Raw genomic sequence first — 16218 nt, 5'->3', positions numbered from 1 at the left:
TGGGGGTTCTCATTGCTTCTTCAACTTGATGATTTGCTACAGTAGCACAGAATTTAAGAAAGTACTATAGTTATGATTACAATTTTATTAGAGGAAAAAATAGTAGTATGAATTAAGATTAGTCAAAAGAAACAAACAGCAAGGTCTGGTTGGGCATTCACAAATGTGAAACTTCTCTGTCCTCTCCCAGTGAAATCAGGACCAATTGTCCTCTGGGACAGAGTATTTTTATTATTATTTTATATATAAACAGCAACATAGACAAAATGCCACATAAACACAAAGGAAGTGATGCAGAATTGAGACACTAGCTGACTTTGGATCTGAGGCTCATAAGCAACACAGCCCAAGTTCCGAGGAGAGTGGATGAGGGGCCAGAGGGGCAAGTGATTTTCTTTGCATACAGCCAGCCAGAGAAGCTAAGGACTGCTTTGAGGAAGCATGCCTGCCTCTGAGAGCACAGGACTAGCACCTAGGGGACTTACCCAAGTACAAAGGTGTATAATTTTACAGCAATTGAAAAACTGACATCAATATTAAAATAAAAGCAGGTTTTACATTGCAATCAGAAATACAAAAGACTGAAGGAAGAGATCCTTATGAAAATGGGGTGATTCAGCGGATGAAAACTTTATGCCAGTGGCAGGAATGGTGATGGCGATTGCCCAGCCCTCCCAGGTGACAAGTGACCCTGTGAGCGACTCTAGATTTGCAAAAGGTGTAAAGGAGTTCTTGCCAAACCAATCCCTTCCTTTCTGCAGAACCACAGGGCCACTGCTTACGAGGGTGCAAACTTCTTGGCTTGTGCTCAAACCCTTTTCTCATATTCCACTCTGTTTTGGCAGTAGATAATGCAGGCCTCTGCTTGAACTGGGTCTTGGATGTCTGGTTCATTTAGAAGTTCCTGTAGTCCTAGTAAGATCTGTTTGATCATGATGGCTGGCCTCCAGTTTTTGTCTTCCTCCAGGATGGACAGGCACACTGTGTCCGAGGGGTACACATTCAGGTGGAAGAGTGGCAGCTAAAATTTACATTTTGGTGGTGAGGATGGATAATCACCTTTGAGAGCATCTGCAGGTTGAATAAGCCTCCTTCCCTGGGAATCTCCTTCTTCCCTGGGATGGTGCACCCCCCTGTTCATCAGGTTCACTGTGCCATCGGGATTCTTGGCAGGGACAGCCACAAAGCCAAATGGGTGGTCTTTCCTTCAAGCTTTGCTCTCTTGGGTGAGTCTGCTGAGGGTGATCCCAGACAAATTTGAAGTCCCTGGCGGCCTCAGCTGTTGTGTCCGGGTAGCAGAGGCACCGGGCTCCCTTTGTCTTGACACTTCCCTCCATGCCCTGAAACAGTGTTAGTAACCAGGGTCTCTCTCTAAGCTTCTCCATCCAGATTTTATCTGGTTTTCATTACACAGGCATGATTGATTGAATCACTGGCCACAGGATTGCCCTCAGTCTCTAGCCCTCTCTGCCTCCTGGGAGGCTAAGCAGATATTCCATGGCTCAAAATCCCAACATCCTAATCACATAGTTGCTCTTTCTGTCCTGGTAAGCCCCCTTCTAAGTCGCTTATTTGCATAAATTATCAAGGCTCAAATGGAAATCTAAGGATTTAAAGGTTCTGACAGAGAAAGTTGAGATAAAGGCCAGTCAAATTCTTTATTACAAAATAAACCTTCAGTCTGCTATCTCAGGAAAGAGAAAAGGGGATTCTAAAATTACTTCTACTTCTATATCAGTACAATGCAGTGTAATAAACACGTACTGCATACCAACTGCTTTGTGTAATAGCTCTTTCTAAAAGGTATTATTATGGCCATGGAGCCAGCTGTGGCTGAACAAAGTGGTTGTCCAGAGTCACATGGTTGCAAAATTGTAATGCAGACTCAGAGAACATCTTTTGACTGCAGAGCCTGCGATCTTGCTAAGCTGTAGCACCGTGTACTAGAATGGAGCAGTATGAGGCAATTACCTATGATGATAGGAATATTCCCTATTTGTACTGTACAACCTTTAGCCATATGTGGCTGCTCAGTATTTCAGTGTGTAATGAAGCAACTCTGGAAATGATTTTCAAACTTTATTTAATTTCAATTTATATTTAAATGGTCACATGTGGCTAGTGGTTACCCCCATGGACAACAGGCCTTATAACCAGAGATATAAAAAATCTTTGGAGAACATCAAAAATGTATATGAAGGATTCTCCAATAGGGATTGGGTCACTTTCTTTCTGTGAATTCTGCACTCTGTTACTAGAGTGATGTGAACCCACGTTGGCCTCTTAATAGAAAAGCAATAGCAGTTATTTTCCTAACTTCCAAAATAGGTTAGAGCCTTCTAGGCACAGGAGGTTTAGAAATGCTTCTGCAAATTGGTATTAGGGGTAGTAATCTTCCTGAAGATTCCAGAACATCCTTAGCTCAACAATATGTTCCTCAAATCCAATAGGATGTATAGTCAGATAAGAGGAAGGCCGAAGAAAACAGAAAAATAGATACACTTTAAAGCAAAGCAATGGTGCAGAGCACAGAGGGAAAGAAGGCAACAGTTGGAAAACTGATGTTGCTTGTGGTTCAACCTTTAAGGTAGGAAGGACATTTTTGGTTTTCTTGTATCAAATAGAAATAAGAAAGCTGATGGTTGACTAAATTCTTAAAAATAGGAGAGAATAAAAAAAGGCACAGAGTTGGGGGATTGCTGAAGGAGGTTTAGAAAGGCTAGAAAACTAGGACATGAGTAAATCAAGACTTTCAGGTTAAACTCCAGCCTCCATCAAATCTCCTGAAAATTATTTTAATATCATGTTAAAATGAGTTAGGTCATTTTAAATTAAAGCAACAAAGTTTTTAGTTCTCTCTGAAATACCTATCCACCCATCATTCCCTCCCTTGATTAGTGAGGGCACCACATTTGATTGGTGCCCTCACCATACCTCATTTGAAATTTAGGTGAGCTGGTGTTCTAAGTACCAGGCTCTGCGTCTTAGTCCTGTCAGATATAATGCATCTCTCAACAAGAAACATATGTTGAAGTATCATGTTATTTCCTTTGGTCTCCTATAACTCAGGGGATGCTTCAAAAAAGTACTTTTAATATTGTTTTTTCTTATGAATTTGCCTCTACAGAACAAGTCTAAAAGTCACTGAAGCTGGGAATATAGTTCACTGGTAGAGCATTTTCCTAGCATATGCAAGCCCTTGGTTCAATCCCCACTACTAAAAGTTACTGAAAAAACACACATGACCAAAACCCCTCTCTCCAGTAAAACGACTCAGACCATTTCCTTACACCAAGGATGTGACTCATACATCCACAAAATACTTTGCAGTTTCCTCGTAGCTACATTGTTAATCTTTTTAATTTAGCTGTCTTTTGGTAACAGACAGTTTGGATATATAATTTTAAAAGTTTTAATAAAAGAAACGTTATGAAATTGAAAATCATGGAGAAATGAACTAACTAGTAAGACACGTAGAAACTAACACTGGCATTTCTTTTATTAAATAGTTTGTAATAAACTGAAATTGAAAGCTTTTGTATTGCTCCTTCTTCAAATCTGTTGTTTATAAATTTTACTTGATCATAAAGATATCTGAGGAAATGTTAAAAAGCTAACACAGTGTACTTTCCTCTGAACACTTCTTGGCATAATTCACATGCCAGAATTAAACAGTGACTGTCCCAACAAGTAGCAAAAACTTTAGCCCAAGGTCTTACCAATGGCACGTGTCTAAAGTTCTCTTTTGGGTCCAGAAACCCTTTCATACCACACTCTTCGCAGTACCCAGCCTCCTAAGTGCTTTCTCTAATTCACTCTTGCTTTCTGAAATCTATTCCTCATATGTCACTCATTATTTAAATTCCATAAATCATCACATTAAAACTATGATAAAGCCGTTAATCACTGTGATCCCAAAGGTTTGATGTGATTTGGCTCCTGCCCATATCTTTAAACTGGACTTCCCAAAGAAATGAGATGACAAATATTAGTAATGAATGACAAATATGAATCATATGTGACTTTTCAATTTTCTAGCAATCATATTCAAAAAGTTGCAAAGAAAGCCAGGTGTGAGGATACGTGCCTGTAATTCTAGCACTGTGATAGGAAGAAGCAGGAGCATTACAAGTAGAAGTCCAAATTGGTCAATTCAGAAACTTAGGGAGGCCCTGTCTCACAATAATCAACAAAAATAGACTGGGGATGTAGCTCAATGTGAAAGCCCTGTGTTCAATTCTCTGTGCTGGGAAAAATAAACAAAACAAAACAACCCTAAAAAAGAAAGAAATTAAATTAATTCTATTAATATATTTTCTTTAATCTCAAAACATCTAAAATATTATCATCTCAATATGTAATCAGTATTTTAAAAAATAAAATAGTTCTTTTTAAAATTAATTTAGATATATTACTTCATTTTTATTGTCTTATTACACTGGTTACTGCTGAAAACCCAGAACTGATATCCTTGTCTTGTTCCTGAACTGAGGAGAAATACGTTCAGTCTTTAACCAGTAAGTATAATGTTGGCTTCATGGCATCAATGTCTCTTATCAGGTTGATGAAATTCCCTTCCTTTCCGAGTTTGCTGACAGTATAAAAATCAGGAATAGACAATGAATTTGGTCAAATATTCCTTTAGTCTGTTTAATATGGCAAATTACATTGACTTTTGAAGGTGAACTAGTCCTGTACTCCTGGGCTAAATTCCACTTGTACATGACTTGTTTTCCTGTATTTAATCTATTGTTGGGTTTAATTGGCTAAAATTTTGGTGAGAATTTTTGCATTTCTATTCATGAGGAATACCGATCTATAATTTTCTTTTCTACTGTATTTACTTGGTTTTGTTATCAGGGTAATGCTGACTTTATACAATGAGTTGGGAAGGCCTCTCTTTTCAATTGACATATTTTTCTTAAATGTTCAATAAAGTTCATTACTGAAGTCATTGGCCCTGCTGTTTTATGAGAAAAGTAAATTAGTTAATACATTTAAAGTACTTGGAACTGCATTTAGCTTGTAGAAAGTATTAAATACATATTAGTTGTTAAACTTTTAGTCATTTATATTTCCAGTTAAAAATAATATTTATTTCAGAAAACAAAGTATTTTGAAACTTTAGGGAAAAAGATTAATTACTACTGTTAACATTTTAATGCATTTCCTAGTTTTTGTAATTTATGCTTGTTTATGTTATTATTTATATTGCTCCATAAGTACTTGGTTTGCTTAGAATTCAGTTATTAATCCTTCCTCACGTAGATTTTTTTTTTCTTTGATTTTCAGTATTTGGAGATTGAACCCAGGGCCTCACTCTGAGCTGTATTTAGCAGTTTTGCTAAATTACTTTGGTGCAGTTGAATTTGTAATCCTCTTGCCCAGACTCCCAGAGTGCTGATACTATGCCTAGGTGCAAGTTCTTAAATACAGTGTGCCACTGAGCTATACCCCTGGCCCAAATATACTTTTAATAGCTATACATATTCGATTACATGGTAATACCATAATGCATTTATCCATCACTCTGAGTTTTTAGGGTTGTTCTACTTTCCTTGCACAGTAGGTCTATTAGATCCAACCACCACCTTTCCAGCAGCATAATAAGGCATGGTTAACCAGGCCTCGAGGTGCTGAAATACGTCTCAGGCTCTGCATTTTCCAAGAAAATGGTACTTAATGTTTATGCCCTTTCCTCTCTCTTTCCTGCTTCCTTCACTGCCTTCTTCCTTTCCCTTCTCTTTCTCCTGTGTCAATAAGAGCTAATGCTTATTGTGTGTGCTTACCTTAAGATACTAAGAAATTTACAAGTAATATCTTTATTAAAAGCAAGTGACCATTACTAGCACCCCTATTTTACAAATGAGGAAACGGAAGTAACTAAATATTAGGCCACAAGGTCATATAGTGCAGAGTAGCAAAGCCAAAACAGGCATCAAGTTTCATAGGTTCCATGACTAACCACTATGCAATACTACCTCCCTATTTACAGCTTCGAACTTTTTATGTGATTTCCAATCCCCACATGGGCTGGTGACTTTGACATGTTTGAGTTCTGACTGGTGTCAACCACCACAAGCACTGGTGTTCCACCTGGGGGTCCTGGTATAGTCATTCTTGTTCCTGGGCCTTAGTACATATTTCTTATCCATTTTGTCACAGTTAAAAGGATTTTTTTTCTTTAAAATGTGTTTTCATGAACATAATTATATATTTTAAGTGACTCACATACATTTGATCCTAAAACTATATTGAATATGAAATAAAAATAGAAAAAAGGAAGATATAGCAATAACCCACAGAAAGTTATACAAAAACAAAAAATAAACAAAACCCCTAACATATGGTAACAAAACATATAATTTATCAAGGACCTTATAGTATAAAAAAAAGTAAAGAATTACTAATTATTTACTGTAATCTTCAAAAATGTTCATAATTCTGCTGTTGTCTGGAAGATTTGTGTTCTGAGCAACAGGATGGCTTTAATAGGATGACTATTTCACAAAATTATGGTTGAGAGAATTCATTACTATAAAAAAATCTTTGTGTATGCTCAGTCCAGGCTCTGGATCTTGGAAGGTGTGTGTGTGTGTGTGTGTGTGTGTGTTTGTTTGTTTTAAATAAAGTTGCACTCAAGAGGAGTCCTAGGTGGAACTATTTGCCAGTTAATTTTCTCTTGGCGCTGGCTGCTAGTTCCTAGGACACTGACAGTAGAATCGAATTCTAAAAGCAAACTGCCCTTTTATCTCCTCTCCAGGTATTCCTTGCCTTGGCCTGTCCCCCTTGGTTCTGCCTGAAGAGCGCACTCTATCTATTGGAGGGAGATGAATCACAAAAGTCTCTTTGCTCAGTTTAGCAAACTTCAGTCAGCGTCCCTTTCCATGTTTTCTGTTTCTTGTTGTGTTTCTGTCTGCGGGTTTCCCCTAACTATGCGCGGCTGAAGTTATAGACATTAAACAGAAATTACAATGGAAGTCGGAGAGGCAATAGATATTACGGCATTTGGTTGCTGTTGTGAAAGAAAACTAATGTGAATTTCGCCAAACAAAAGAGTTCGAAATACTTACATTAGCACAACCAGCACCCACCATGGCTTGCATGGAAGTTTTACAAAGCGATATCCTTACTATCACCTTATTTTTATTTGATGTCTGACTTTTCAGATAGAGTTCAGGCTGATGCCAAAGTTTTGAAAGAGAAACGTCAAGAAATAAACATTGGAGGATGCGGGCATCGATCCCGCTACCTCTCGCATGCTAAGCGAGCGCTCTACCATTTGAGCTAATCCCCCACCGCTAGGGGCGGTGGTCTATCTGTTGCTCTAGAGAAGCGTTAGAACACTGAAACACAAGAAATTTTGCGGAAGCGCTTTCGATCGCATTAAAAATGCAAAATTAAGCCGTCTCTCCTTCGAGCCGGAATCGAACCAGCGACCTAAGGATGTCCGCGGACATGCGCCTACAGTCCTCCGCTCTACCAGCTGAGCTATCGAAGGGGGCAGCACGCAGCGGTGCCGGCTTATCATCTTAACCTCGTATCACGTTGTAGGATTCGAGCTTAGAGTACATTTACGGTGCTCTCTTCCCTAGTGCTGCGGTCCTAGAACATGACACCAGTTCCCCGCGGACCCTCCTGTCCTCACGGCCTCCTCTCGCGGTCGCGGCCCGGATCTCAGGAGCAGTCGCCCGCGGCCTGAGGAGCCGGCATCGGGGACCAGCGTGGCAGCGTTCGTTCCGGCCGTATGACTCGGCAGCTCGGGAAACACCCGGAGAGGCTTAGGAGCAAGGGCAGGGTCCTGGAGTTTGCTAAGAGACATCCCACTCTGGGGGGCAAAAAGTGTCACACGTGAGGTGTTGCAGGCCCAAGTTGTCCGCTGCGGGACGTATTGGCTAATAGACATGGACGCTCCAAAGGGGGCTTAGAAATCTTAGGCCGCCGAGACAAAACATACGTCTTCCTTCAGCCAGAGTCGAAAGCAACCTAGCCACTTTTCCTGCCAAGGGTTGTAGCCACAACTTTACCCTCTATCAGTTGAACTATAGGAGGGACTCGAGAGTCGTCTGTGCCCTTGCAATTCCACATAGAAGAGTCCAAATGCGGCCCCCATTGGCCAAGACGATACTGAGCATGCGCAACCCCAAAAGCGCGGCGCCGGGTCTAAACCAGAATGCTGTTGTGTGCATGCGCAAAAAGACCACGTAGCGCGGCGTCTGAGCCTGAGCTGTCGGAAACGACTCTTTAACTCCAGTGTCTCGACCTAGGGTGGTCGAAAGTTGTGAGACCCAGTGGGCCCCCTCGGCTACCTGTCACACGTTTTCTTTGTCAGCTGGCGTTGCCATCAGGGTGACTGTAAGTACGGACTTGTCAGATTGTCATGAAGGCCCCTTAGGCTTTACTCCACAAGGGGCCAGTGGCGTAATGGATAACGCGTCTGACTACGGATCAGAAGATTGTAGGTTCGACTCCTGCCTGGCTCGTGCTTTTGTCACCCGAGGTTTTTAAAATTAAAGATCGCCAGTGTTCCCCACCCCGCCCTCCCTAAACTACAAATGCTAGCAGTCATATCTGGGTAGTGTAACCCGCGCTCAGAGCCGCGGAGCCTGTGTGAGGTCTCCGGCCGGCGCGGAGGGAAACCCGGAAGTGGGTTCCCGCCGGGCCTGTGGGAGCCGCCTGCATCCCCAGCTGCTGGCTTCTGTAATCTGAAGGCGGTACAGTCCCGAAATCACCGGAGACAACTCCCTACCTGCCCTGATGATGTAGGGAGAGGGAGAAACCTAAACGTTAGGTTATGTAAGAGGTCTTTTTCATACAATTCTGTTTTCACAAAGTGCCACAAAGTTCCCACAAAGTCCTGTAATCCCGCTTGGTCGACCTATTTTGGGAAAGTCAGAGAGAGGCTTAGTTGTTAATGGCTCCTTGCAGTTTTAACTATAGAGTCTTTTAACCTAGAGGACTGGTGTTGGCTCAAGCAACAGAAATTTTTATTTTGTTGTTACGTGAATCATATTATTGGGGGCAGGATTTGGAGTTATTTGTTGAATATCTTCATAAGATACCAATTCTAGAAAGTGAGAGTTTTAAAAAATATTAAGTCAGGGAAGAAAAAAATGTGGAGTAAGAGATAAAGAAGGGTTCTCTTATAAGTGGGGATGTGGTTTTGTTAAGGCTGCTTACGGATATGGTTTCTCAAAGTGAAAAAGGAAAAGATAAACTTTGTGGGACTTTAGGGAGATGTATTGCACCTCTACTCAAGTTCATAGGCAAAGTCATATATCAGGTTAAGAAGAAAGCAGGGATTTGTTTCTGCCTTTTCCTTGTTTCACGAGGGTGGCAAGGAAGGCATTTTATTCTCTATAGAGGTCGGGTCCTGACCAACATTGATCTGTGAAGGAAACCATCACCCCATCTGTCTATAGTCAGGAAGGTAAAAGATTTCAACGGAGTAAGATATGCATGATTTCTGGCTCTTTTACTTGCAAAGAAAATCCACACTGAGCCAGTGTAAGCAAGAGAGACACTTATAATAGTGATATAGGGATGTCTCTAGAAAACAATGAAATGTAACTGCCTCATTAAAAGTCTCTCTCTCCCTCTCTCTCTGTCTCTCTGTGTGTGTTTTCTCAATGCCTTGTTTCTGTAGTGCCATTGTAGAAATATAGTGCTGGCCCCTCCCCTGAAAGTCCCTGAGTTATATCCTTCAATCCGTTACCCACAGGCACCTTTCTCTTTCTCCACTCTGACTGCAGTATCCTCCACTGTTCAGACATCATTCAGACATTCACTGCTTGTGTCTAGGGGTCAGGGTTACATGTGTGGTTGTGCCTATATGATTGTATCCCCTTCTTCCCAGGGGTGCATTGAAAAGATAATAAAAGGAAAAATATATTTTCCAACGTGGAAAACTATAGTAGGTACAATTAGCAAACCATAGATTTTAGAGAATTTCTAGGATGTGGAAAGCGAACGTATGGATACAAGGCTCAGAATGGAGAAAATCACAGTTCAAAATACATATTCTGCAGTCTAGCAGAAACAGAACCATTCTCCCTGTAGAACTCCCAAGAAGTTTCAAGCACAGAGGGCAGTTGTCCTCTACAACATTTTGCAGCTGTTGCAGCAAGCCACCTGGAGAAATGTTTAAACAGAGATTTGCCTGGTGGGGGGCTATGGAATAGGTGCAGGCTGGGGAAAAAAAAACAGCACAGAGCCTAATAGTAGACATGGAAAGAAAAGGAAGACCACCCCACTCTCAGAGTAAGTTCTTCCTTGAGTTGGCAGCCTGGGGGATTTTGGGCTGTTCATTCCTTGGACCTACCCACTTTATACATATGAATCATTGTAGTCTTTCATAAGTGAAAAAAAAAGTTTACCATACATTCAAGATGAAACAACAACCTAAAAAAAGGAAGTTAAAGATAAACAAAGTAAATGACCCAGAAGGAAACATAAAGGAAAGAAACACAAATATATTTTTAAATGCTCATGGGTATCAAAAGGAACAACCAAGAGAGTATTGCGATGATGAAAGCCAGAACACAGTGATATTAAAAGGAGCAAGTAGAGAACAATAGAGTTCTTACAAACTGAAAGTCTCATTGCTGAGCTGAAAGAAATAATATATCATGCTAAACCAAATATTAGGATTCAGACAATAAAATGGAAAATAACTTCTAAGACATCAGATGATGGAAAACAAAAAAAAAATAAAGAAATAAGATCATGAATGAGAGATCCAGAAGATGCAAAAACTATCTAAAAGAATTTAGAAAAAGAAAGCAGAGACAGTGGAGTGGAAGGGATGGAAGACACTACTCATTGGTTCAAAAGGGCCATCCAAAACTGTGCCTGGACACAGCCTTGTGAAATTTAAAAGCACTGATTCATGGACTACAGGGGAACAGAACAAGAAGCCAACAAGAAGAGAGCCCCCTCCCTGTGACTCACTGCCATGTGCAGACCACTGGGGGGAAGCCAGATGCCTGTCTTTCTCCATGAGTCAGTGCCATTTGTGAACTGCAAGGGATGAGAACAAGTCACCAAAAAGCAAGCCATCCCTGCAAATCAGTACCATGCATGGGCTGCTGTGGGGAAAGCCTAGAAAGGGCTTGGTGTGGGATGCCAACCCTTTCTGGCATACAGGCTAGGAAACAAGCTAGCCCTGCTACCCAACCGTAAGCAACAGGCTGATTCAGAGAAACACTGACTGCAATGATAGCTATTGAAGTAGAATACAGTTCAATGCTTGTAGTGTTTAGTGTTTCACTGACTTTGCAAGCCTAAAACCAGTAGTCTGATCACCTATTCAGAGGATAACAATACGCATTGTGGTAACTATGGGGGAATCTCCTTCTGAAGGTGGTAGCCATTTTAAAATTTCTTATTGTCTTGTTTTGAAGTCCAGTATCATTTTCATTGTTTGTTGGTTTGGGTTTTATTTGTTTTGTTTTGTTTTTTATTATATCCAATGGCATGGGCAGCTATTTCAAAGAAAATAAGATATATTAGGGTAGCCATTTTGGATTTATTATTGTCTTGTTTTGAAGTCCTTTATTGTATTCATTGCTTTGTTTTTATTGATCCTATTGTGTTCTGTTTGATTTTTACTATGTCTGAAGATATCTGCAGCTATTTTGAAGACAAGAAGCATTATAATAACCACTGTTGATTTTGCATTGTTTTGAAATCCTGTGTCATTACACTGGTTTGTTTAAATTAGCTTTATTCTGTTTTATTTTGGTTGTTTTTATTCTCTTTAAAATTAAAAAACAAATTAAAAGCAGTGAGGATAGAGGTAAAACCCGAAAAGCTTATATAGATGGGGACAAAACAAAAAGGAAAAATAGGCTACCTAAAAAAGAATAGTTAGATGATGATAAGGCTGCTCATCAGGAATACTGGATGATAGCAGATAGGACAGCAAGGCCTTAAAGTTCTGTGGGGAAATAATTTTGAATCTAGATTTGAATATCTAGTCAAGGTAGCAATAGCATACAGAGACAAGCAGTTCTTCTAAAGTTTGAATTCCATTATTTCTTTCTGAAACAAATAAAAAATACAGCTAGAGGATGTCATATCGATTTTGTTATTCAGAGAGCTGAAGCAGGAAGAGAATTAGAATACAAAATTTTGCTGGGTGGTGACATCTATGGAGAAGGGGAAATATATAGGATTGGCTAAGGGTAGCTATTAGAGTGATGCTGACCTAGAAAAGTGTCGGTCAGCCCTCTTGGTAGCTCCAGAGCAAAGATTTCCCTTTAGAGGAGTCTCAAAAGCAGTGCTGGCAAACCTATAGCATGAATATTATTGTGTTTTTCTTTGAAGTCAAAAGATGTTAATGTAGAGTTATTTTTCCTAAACTATAACCTCAGTATTCATGTTTAATTGAAATATTCTTACTTTGTAATACATAAGTGGATTTTGGGTTGCAACTTGGCACTTAGTCTCAAAAAGTTTTGTCATCACTGCTTATAGAGGATCCTGTTGGCTGTCAACTATGTCCTGCTTGCACTTGAGTCCTTCCTGAAAGGCAATCTAACAGCATGTCAGTCTGTGCCACAAATGTACTTCTTCAAGACAGAATAAAGTCCAAGTAAAAGGAAGTTACAAGATGTAAAAGAAAAAAGAATCAACCCAGGAACTCAAGAAAAATAAATCTCAGGCTGACAGTTACTATTGTTTGGATGTTATTTGTCCTCCTAAAGATTTACATGTTGGAAGCTTGGTTCCTAGGGTGGTGATATTAGAAGGTAGTAGTGGGGCCTTTAAGAAGCAGAGCCTAGGAAGAAGTTCCTAGGTCTTGGGGTCACATCTGTGGAAGGGATTATGGGATCTCTGTTTCTCTCTGGCTTCCTGTTTAGAGATGTGATTCTTCTTCTCACTATCACAATTGCTCTGTCATTTGCTATGGTTGCTATAACTACAGATTGTGCCATGCTTGGACTCTCAGTCATCAAAACTGAAAGTTAAACCAATCTTTATAAAGCTAGACTGACTAAAAACATTCAATATAGTACTAAAATTCTGACAAATGCACTAATATAACCATGACACAGTAGGCTAAGAAAGCAATCAGGACAAACCAGGGATGGGCAGGTCAGAGATTGGAGGTACTATCTTTCAAGAAGAAAATGGAGAACTGGAGATTTAGCTCAGTGGTGTAAGCACCTGCTTGGCAAGTTCAAGGTCATGAGTTTGATTCCTGGTTTTAAAAAAAGGACTTTTGTACAGTAGTAGTGTGATCAAGAATTTGAAAAACCTTAGAGATGATAAAGGCACATATTAGTTTTCTCAAAAACACAAAACAAAATTACATAGGGATTTCTAAAAAGTGCAAAAGGTTTATAAAGAAATATGGCCCAAATATAAGTCAAATTTAAATCTTTTAAAGAAATTGGTGGTATACATTAGGAGTTGAACTATGTCACCATCTCCTCATGCACACTTGTGTATCAAAGCCTTAACTCCTATATTTCAGAATGAGATTTGCACATATAATCTTTAAAGAGTTACTTAAGTTAAAAATGGAATCTTTATTGTAGGCCTTAATCTAATGTGACTGTTATAAAAAAAGAGGAGATTCAAACAGAGCTAGCATAGGCCATGTAAGGCATAGGAAGAAGACAGACATTGGAAAGGCAAGGTGTAAGAAAATGATGAGAATCATCTGGAGTACATACGATTGATGAAATGACCTCAGCTACTTGCCTTCCTGTAGGGAGGCTGATTGTCTTCTGAGAAGAGTTTATAAAGATAACTTAACACCCAAAGGACTGACCACTCCTAGGCTGTATCCAAGGATGGAAGTGATTTCTCCTGCCGTGCAAATCTGTTGGCACCAAACCACCATTTCTGAACTCAGTACTTAAGAAACTGAGAAGCTAGACGTAATGTGGCATTTTCTCTCTCCCTCCTGAAGGCTGTCTCATGCAAGATCCTTCCCCAGAAGATACTCCTTCATCTTTGGTGCTGTCTCCTGCCTTGATGTATGGCTATATATTGTTTAACTATGCTCGTATTTGTGGTACTTTTATAATAAACTGATTTCATCTCTTTAAAATCATTGTGTGGCCCATCGCTATATGTGTTGATCCAAACCTCAGATTTCTGTGGCCAGATCTTGTGACTCCTTGTGGTCACAAATTGGCATAGTCATGAGAATCCACTAAGACAAGATGCCACTTTTTAAAGGAATACATTGTTAAATACATTGTGTATGATAGTCTGGGTTGGGATCACTTTCCATACTTACAACTTGCTAAAAAAATGGACAAATGGGACTGTATTGTGTAATGATTAAAATAAAAAGATTTGCAATGGGGCCACCACTATAGTTGCTCACCTCTAGTCTGAGCCCATGTGCCCACCCACCAGCACAGTTGCCACAGCTGTCGTCACCATCACTGCCACCACTGCCACATTTCCCACCTGCAAGGCTACTGTTGCCTTTACTGCCACAGCCCATTGAACCACCTGCCCACCAATGACGGTGGTAAGGACTGAGAACATGTGGCTCAGAGCATCAAAGCAGGGCTAATATGGCCTACTGCCTGGTTCATTGCTGCAAGGCCAAATGCAAACCTCTGCTCTCCTTGTGGACTACTTTCTGTATAAGACACCATGCTGGTAAGCTGAGGGCCACCAAAATTATAACAGGAGGCCTCGACAACACTGTGAATGTTATGTGTTCAGTTCAAGATGATCCTGAGTTTGTGCTACTAACCATCTTTTCCTTTGGGAATAGCTTTGCCTAATATACAGCCTTTTGCTCCTGCTATGTAGCCACTCTTGGACTCCAGGAACTTTGTCAAGATCAACTGAGAGTATCTCTGGACATAAGAACAGCATTGCTCCTTGCCAACAGGACAGTTTTACTTGTGCTGCCAATCAACTTTACTTCTTTGCTAACTGAACATTTAATGCCATATTTGGACTAATACTCTTAAATTTATATGTACAGAAGACACTGTTGGGGTACTATTAAAATGTACATTCTACACAGTGTCTCTGAGCTGTGTCCTTTTCATGTGCTGTCTGTTATTGTTAACATTTTATGGTTCCTCAAATCATTAAAAATATATGGATGTTAAAAATATAACTCATCAATTAGATAATTGCATACTTACTAATAAAGGGCCAAATTGTTTAACATTAATCAGAAAAATGAAACCATGCTTTCAACATTCTAGTAATTTGTATGTAACTATTCTGTATTATGTGAAGTGGGACTCGTGTATTCTGCCAACAGTAATGTGACCAGCAGACATTGCTGGCATACTGTTGAACTTATGTTCCTACAGTGTCTCTGTGTTGTGTTCAACAGATGACTTCTGCTGGCAGTAATGTGACTAAATTAGTGCTAATGGGTCTGAGTTCCCCTTTCTTGAGACATTTACAACATCTCTAGATGGTCTACTAAATGGATGACATGCTTTATTTGTCCCCAGACTAGATAGATGAATTATCCTTTACCTAGATTCCTAAACTCTTATCTCTGCTACAGACCCATAAAGTTAGTGGACAATTTAAAGATATAGCTTATAATTGTTACTAATCATTACTGGTACAATTTCTTTTTAAAATCTATTTCTGTGCAGTGTTACTCTCAATCTTTGCTCAATTCCTTATTGCTATTCTGTATTGTTTTAGTACTACTCAGTATGTTTAACTGGTATATGTTTTATATAATCAAAAAGATATACAACATGACTGTACATCTGTGTATTTTGGCTTACACCATGCATTCTGCTGACTCAGGGGTTGAATGTCAGGGAAAGGGTTAAAATAGTGAAAGTCATTGAAACACAAGTATTTGCTGAATGAAATCAGCTGCCTGCCATTCCTCATAGATTAAAAAAAAACCAAAACCAATATTTCCTTTGTGGAAAACTTTTATATACAGATAGTCTTGAGAGTGCCCTTTGTCTGAGTCTGACTGGAGACCCTCTACTTTAAGACACTCTGACTGGAAAAACTGGAGTGTGGGGCAGTGACAACTCACCACTGTCAGCTGAAAGCCCTCAGCAGGATGCTGAAGTCGATTCTTCCCTTTGTTTCTCTGGGTGCTTTCCTCTGTAATCAATGTGCTAATGTGGTCTTCTTCATTTTCTAATTTTTTTTTTTCCCCTCGTTTTGAGATAAGGTCTCACTATGCAGTTCAGGCTAGACTTGAACTCACTTTGTAGCCCGGGATGGTCTTGAACTCACAACAATCTT

General features: G+C 39.8%; 3 non-coding genes and 1 pseudogene across 3 annotated transcripts; 1 reads left to right on the top strand and 3 right to left on the bottom strand.

Annotated features, from left to right (window-relative positions):
- Positions 1-390: 390 nt before the first annotated feature.
- On the bottom strand, positions 391-7531 carry LOC100715566 (SUMO-conjugating enzyme UBC9-like; annotated as a pseudogene).
- On the bottom strand, positions 7225-7297 carry Trnaa-agc (transfer RNA alanine (anticodon AGC)). The gene has a single exon. It is a non-coding gene; the product is annotated as a tRNA-Ala (tRNA).
- Positions 7413-7501, bottom strand: Trnay-gua (transfer RNA tyrosine (anticodon GUA)). Its single transcript is given in 2 exon segments — positions 7413-7448; positions 7465-7501. It is a non-coding gene; the product is annotated as a tRNA-Tyr (tRNA).
- Positions 7532-8410: 879 nt separating the features above from the next.
- Trnar-acg (transfer RNA arginine (anticodon ACG)) lies at positions 8411-8483 on the top strand. Its single transcript has one exon. It is a non-coding gene; the product is annotated as a tRNA-Arg (tRNA).
- The last annotated feature ends 7735 nt before the right edge of the window (positions 8484-16218 follow it).

This window comes from Cavia porcellus, unplaced genomic scaffold (assembly GCF_034190915.1).
Source record: "Cavia porcellus strain 051 isolate PalLab524CR breed Dunkin Hartley unplaced genomic scaffold, mCavPor4.1 scaffold_10, whole genome shotgun sequence".
Classification (NCBI taxonomy): Eukaryota; Metazoa; Chordata; class Mammalia; order Rodentia; family Caviidae; genus Cavia; species Cavia porcellus.
The sequence above is the reverse complement of the archived record's forward strand: the minus strand, read 5'-3'. Positions and strand labels throughout refer to the sequence as shown.